Source organism: Microtus oregoni, unplaced genomic scaffold (assembly GCF_018167655.1).
Source record: "Microtus oregoni isolate MIOR12 unplaced genomic scaffold, Mior012 000052F_ref0000163, whole genome shotgun sequence".
Lineage (NCBI taxonomy): Eukaryota > Metazoa > Chordata > Mammalia > Rodentia > Cricetidae > Microtus > Microtus oregoni.
The window spans coordinates 10,042,427-10,049,173 of NW_024543828.1; positions in this window are offsets into that span (position 1 = coordinate 10,042,427).

A 6,747-nucleotide genomic window follows, 5' to 3' on the forward strand; every position below is an offset into this window, starting at 1 on the left:
TCCGAACTCCTCCTTTTTTAGCAAGAATTAGGCAATAACAAAAGAATGTTTACAATCTCAAGGTAAAACTCAGATACAAATTGCCCTTCTTTGCAATTTCCATTAACAGAGTTTTTTTTTTCAGTTAAACTAGTGCTTGTTCTTAATCTATTGTCTTTCCTGGTATCCCTTGATAGTGTTTACCAAGGCTCTGCACCTCCCATGACACTGCCAGTTTCTCATTGCAGGGAAGGGTATGGAAAAATGCACAACCAAAAAGTCAAAACTCACGGTACATCCCATCATTTAAAAGTTAACTCAGCTCGCGTCATGAGTGGTCACGGGGGTTATCTAAAAGCTGGCCATCAGTTTGTAGAGGGCTGCTTCACTCTTGTAAACAGAGCAGCCAGTTGTAAAGTGGAGTAACCTGCTGTTAATAGTTAATCCTTGAGCTGCTGACCAAGCTGCTGACAGCCTGCTCTCATTCTCCGAGGCGTACAACTTTATATTTCTTTACTTTTACATTCTTATTTCTGGAATCTACATTTTTATAATCTTATTCTTGGACCCTTCACTATCAGTTACTAAAGTCAGGGTTGGCAGCCTGCTTTTCCTTTTTCAGAGAAGAGTTAATCGTGAACTTGAAAAAGTTGTTCGCAGTGAGACTTTGAGGTACTCATGGCTCTCAAATCAGCTTCTCTGGTGGTCAGGGACAGGCTTGATTCTATTGGAAGAAGATGGAAGGAAGGGGTAAAGATAAATGCTGACTGGGGCCCTCTCCCCAAACCCTCCACGTGTAGTTACATATGTATAGTTGCATGGATGTGTGACTTTGAAAAAACCGTTGTGTTTGAACCACCCCTTTCTCTTGTTGGGGCCAGATTAATTCTGTTGAAACTTTGCTGTCAGTTTCCTGTAAACAGATCCCTTTTATGTTGGCCCCCCATGGTGATGAAGAGTGAGCTTAGGTTGCTACTGAAAAACAACCAGCTGGGGGCTAGAAACAGAAATGCTTTTGGAATGGCTTTTACCTTCAGAAGCAGAATAGCAGTTATTGTGTTTTCAAAAGCAATTGATTGATAGGGAAAAAAAGCCCTGCAGTTAAAGTAGTTGCTACCTCTAATTCATTTGGTCCAGTCAGCATGTCATCAGTGTAAAAGGCTAAAATGTAATCTAATGAAAGGGAAATGTGATAAAGAATTTTGTGCCCTCCCAAGGTTCAGGAACCATTGTAGAAGATGTATAGATTGAAATAAATGGAGGTTGAGAAGTACTGGGGCGAAAGTGTCCACTGGACATGGCAGGACTGCTGCATGTAGGACCCAGCCATGACAAGCTCAATAGAAGCCCAAGTCTCAGTAGTTTACCCTAAGACAAGACCACAAATTGTGACCACCCAAACACCACCCAGGAACAGACCCTCCAAAGGAAATTTCTAACATTCCAACCATTGTAGATAGGATCACCTGCCAACATGCACCCATTGCTTTTCACCAGGACATTCCTAAACAAATGTCAGGCAATCAGGGGTCCTGAACCTTAGAAATCCCTCACCCCTACCTTTGCTATTTTAAAAATCCAACCCCAACTGAGCTCAGGGGCTCTCCAATCACGCTAATATATTGGACACACAGAGAGTCCGAGTTCACGAACTTGTATAAAAATAAAGGTGTAATGGATTAAGTAAAAATACTGTGGATCCCCAAGTGGCTGCAGCGGCAGAAATGCTGCAGGTCCCCAAGTGGCTACAGAGGGCAGTGGGTCCCAAGAGCAGCCAGTCCCAGGCAGGGACGGCACAGTTGCCCGAGTGCCTGCAGTGGGCCAAGAGAGGCAGCGAGTCCCATGAGCAGAGACAGACAGATGAGCAGGCCACGACCATGCCACAGGTCTTTGAAGTTGGTTGGTCCTGGGCAGGGAGCCATGCCGCAGGTGGAGACATGGATATGGATAGGCACACCATGCAGAGTGAGGTTGGATATTTTTTTAGTGGGTTATGGAAGGTGTTATTCTTTTTTCGGGGTTAGAGGGTAGAGATGGAACGCGAGACACACGGCGGTGCGGGGTTAGGAAGGAGACACGGACACGTGGCGGTCCCACGTGGGTGCACTTTAATGGGGGAGGGTAACAACTGGTGAGGGACGGGTGTGAAGAGATGGAAGGAAAGGGAGGGGGAGAGAGGGGGGGCTCGTGGCGACCCCTGTTTTTAACGGGGAACGCAGGGGCGTCTGGGAGAAATGTCCTGCGCCTGTGCGCGCTGGTATCCGTAGTCCAGGGGAATGCTGGGAGCTGTAGTCTCCAAAAGGAACAACATTTCACCCTTTTGGTTTTATAAAAAAAAATTCGGGGGGGTCTTAAAGGGTAGGGAATGGGGGCATAACCCGGTCTCTCATGACTGCTTCCTGCTGGCTTTGGGCGTTGAGGGATCCAGGGAGTGTCCGATTATTTTGACGATGTCCTGTTGGTTATGTCCTGTTCGCTGGCGTTTTGTGGTGGCTGATTGAAGACATCGCATCTGTCTGACTCCTCCTGAGTAGCTGGGTCATAGTTAAGATGCTGGAAGACAAAAGTCACATTAGTAGAGAAAAAAATTAAAGGGGAGGGGAGGTTTGGGAGGAGGTTTGGAAAATTAAAGGGGAGATTTGGGGTGGGGGATTTTTAGGAGGTCTGGGGTTAAGAATGATAAAAAAATTAAATGATACTTATTCCGTTAATGATCCTCTTGTGTTTGATTTGTTTAGGTGGGTCGGGCTGGCGTCCTGGAGCTTAAAGAAAGTATCTTAAAAGAAATAGATTTTAACCGTATATTCCTTAACATTTTAAGGGTCACTGCTGCAGTCAGCGACTGACCTGTTATGTCAAGGAACTTTGTTAAGAATCTGCTTACCGCCTGAGCCTTTGACTCCGTATTTGATGATGATATCCGAGTCACGGCACCAAAATGTTATTCTTTTTGCGGGGTTGGAGGATGGAGACGGACTGCGAGACACACGGCGGGTGTGGGGTTAGGAAGGAGACACAGGCGGCAGTCCCACGTGGGTGCACTTTAATGGGGGGGTAACAACAGGTGAGGGGTGGGTGTGAAGAGACGGAAGGAAAGGGAGGGGGAGGGGGGGGCTCGTGGCGACCCCTGTTTTTAACGGGGAACGCAGGGGCGTCTGGGAGAAATGTCCTGCGCCTGTGCGCGCTGGTATCCGTAGTCCAGGGGAATGCTGGGAGCTGTAGTCTCCAAAAGGAACAACAGAAGGGAAGGGGAGAGAGGGTAAGGGGAGAAGGGGAAAGAGCAGAGAGAAACAGGGAGAGAGACTGAGAGAGAGACAGACAGAGGAGAGAAGGGGAGAAGTGGGGAAGAATGGAGTGAGGCAGAAGCTGCGTCTTTGGGGGAGAGACAAAAAGAAGGACTCAGGCTGGAAGCTGAAGATCAGCTTGCCTCTGAGGGAGGGAGTGGGCGTGGCTTGTTTATTAAAGGGACAGAGCAGACCATTACAAAAAGCTCTTTGCTTTTACATATGGAACTCGGTCTCCTTGTTGTTTTTTGGGGGGACTATGTGATCTGGGCATAACATTGTACACGTGAACTTCCAGAAGCTGTGCTTGTGTACTAAGATCTGCACAAGATCAAGCCAGTGGACACTGCATCACGGAGGGAATCCCCTACCCCTAACTGAAAGACTATGAACAGTTGATAGCTCCTGGGGGAGGAAGAGGTCGCTTCCTTGAAGGGTGTGGCTATAATGGTAAAAATAAAACAATGCCCCAGTGGTGGCAGTAGGCAGCATGGGCAGCGGCACGAAACCATGGCAGGTCACAAAGGCAGCCAGTCCCAGGCAGGGAGCCCCTGAGTGGCCTGCAGGCCATGACAGCCCAAGGGTCCTAGGCAGGGAGCTTAGGCAGGGAGCTGCAAGGTGGGTGAGAGACCTTGGAGGGGCAGCCAGTCCCAAGAGGAGCCTCAGCCATGGCAGATTAAAGACACGGATAGGCACGTTGGAGGTGCACGTTGAGGTTGGATATATTTAGTGGGTTATGGAGGGGTAAGGGAAAAGGGGGAAGGAAAGAAGGGGTAAGAGCAGAGAAAAAGAAACAGAGAGAGAGAGAGAGAGAGAGAGAGAGAGAGAGAGAGAGAAAGGGGAGAGGAGAGGAGCCACGGCAGCAGCTACCTCTTTGGGAGAGAGAAGGAAAGGAAAGTGTTAGGAAATTTTCTAAAGCGAGCTCTCTGCCTGTGCAAAAATCCCAATCACGCCAAATCACAACAAGCAAAATTAAAAATATCCAGGTTTAATGGTATTCCTGTGCTCTTGGGTGGCCCCTAGGGGAAATCGGGACCATAAACTGGGGGTGGGGGAGAGACCATGTGGGAACTTTCTGGGGGAGCAGTTTAAATAGACTGGGGGACTGGTCAAGATTTTGGCGAGCTGTCTTGACCTTCCTCTGGGGAGGGGTCAAGGTTTGGCGGGCACAGGGACAGGGCCTCCAAAGATGGAGGTCAGAGACTGGAATTTATAGAAAAGACTTGGGCTGCAGGCAAGAAGGAAGATGTGCCTACCTTAGGTGTGGACTGGGGAGGGAGTGGGCGGGGCTTGTCTCTTAAAGGGAACAGAGCAGACCATTACAGTGGCCCCTGATAGGTGAACCAAGCTGTAGTGGATGTCCCCACACCCCTGAATGTAAGGGCAGTACAAACTAGATTTGGTGGGCTATTAAATAATAAAGAGGACATTTTTATGTCCATAAAAGTTGTGTGGATATGAATGGCTACTGGAGGACTTAGGGAGAGGAATTGGGGATGAATATGATCAAAATTATTGTAGGCGTGTATGAAAATTTCAAAGAATTAATAAGATATTTTACTAAAATGAATTTTGTGAAGTCATTATGATGTAGACCAGAAAGTTGAAAATCACTGTGGTAGGATGATGGGGAAACTCTATCGACCAATCACATCTAGTTAACCATACCAGCTCAAAAATAACAGCTATATTTTAATGGTTGAAAAGGGGAAACTCACGCTACAAGAGTGGGAGGTCCAACATCCTATTTGTCTGGTGGGCACCCTGCAGAGAGAGAGAGCGCACACCTGGTTCCTCCCAGGTTTTTTACCTGGGTGCCAGGTAGCCACACCCTAACTAGAGACAGGAGTGAAACACTGATGTTAATTTACGACTTTACTACAGGAAAGGCTGTTCTAACAATATCCACATTGTAACACGACTTCTCTTTGGTCTTAATAATAAAAACTCGGAGTCAGCTATCATGGTGTGAAAGCTGAAGGATTAGAGAAGCACTAGCCAGCTACTAGAGATACCTTTTATCTCTACCGAATTCTCAGACTGAGCATCTTGTCTCTACTATTCCTCAAACTGCATCCTCAAGCTGCATGCTCTGACTGCATCCTCAGACTGACTGCTTGAGACTGCATCGCAGACTGCACTGAGCACCTGTCTCCTCTCGCCTTATATTCCTCTCTCAAAATATCACTATACCACATGTGTTAATACATTGTAATAGTGCTCATTCTACAGGCGAAGGTAAGGCTGTGGGAATTACAGCAAGTGCTGAGTGTATTTTTTCCAGTTAAACATTTGGGAAGTGGGGAATTAGCTGCAGGGTGGTTTCAGAGACCTATCTGTCTCACTGGGAGAATGGACCTGAGCTGAAACTCCATTAATCACCTCACCTCCATAGTCCTCCACTCTAAACTTGTAGATACATCACAGTGATGCTTAGATCTCCTGTCAGCAACGTCTCTGAAATGTCTGATGGCATTTTCCTTACTTCCCATTCGTCTGGTAAGAGACCTTAATTCCCTTTGGGGAAACCTGGCAGAGCCGTTATAAGAATAGGTTTTTGAGATTGTAGCAAGAAGGAAGCCTGTCCTTTCTCAAGGGTGCTTGGCCTCTGCCTCCCCTTTCATTCAGGAGGCTCTAGGTACGTAACTGGCTCAGATCTGAAAATGGCTGAGGTTTGGACTATTGCAGTTAGTCTCCTGTGAATTTTCTCTAGGTCTTCCATCCATCCCGTCAGTAGGCTCTCTTCAAGGGCCATTCTGAACAGCTAAGTCAATGCCGGAAGTCTCTAAGTGTCCTGACTTGGTTCATGCCACCCTGGTGTTCAGTCACCTCCATCACTTTATGTAAACAGGTTCATGGGGAGCAGTTGTCAATGAATTTTTTTAAGGATTTATTTATAATGTATACAGTGTTTTGCTGATATGTATGGCTGCACACCAGAAGAGGGCGCCAGATCTCATTACAGATGGCTGTGAGCCACCATGTGGTTTCTGGGAACTGAACTCAGGACCTCTGGAAGACTAACCAGTGCTCTTAACCTCTGAGCCATCTCTCCAGTCCCCCCCCCTTTTTTTTTAGTTTTTTTCAGACAGGGTTTCTCTGTGTAGCCCTATCTGTCCCGGAACTAACTCTGTAGACCAGGCTGGTCTCGAACTCACAGCTATTCACCTGCCTCTGCCTCCCGAGTGCTGGGATTAAAGGAGTACAGCACCACCACCTAGCACCACTGAAATTTTTCTTCTGCAGAGAAGAACAATCAAAGAGATCCAAAAGATCCGGGAGGGGGGCCTTTTTCACATATGTATGCTACATAGTTACTAAATTGTAGTTTTAAAATCTGCACTGAGGGTAAGTGGGTCTTTAGCATTGTAATTTCCCTAAGAATCTGTATACAGTATATCAAGGCAGTTCAATCATTTCAACTCTGATTAACACAAGGCACACTTTCATTCATGCTTCAGTGAAACTAGTAGACCTCTTTCTA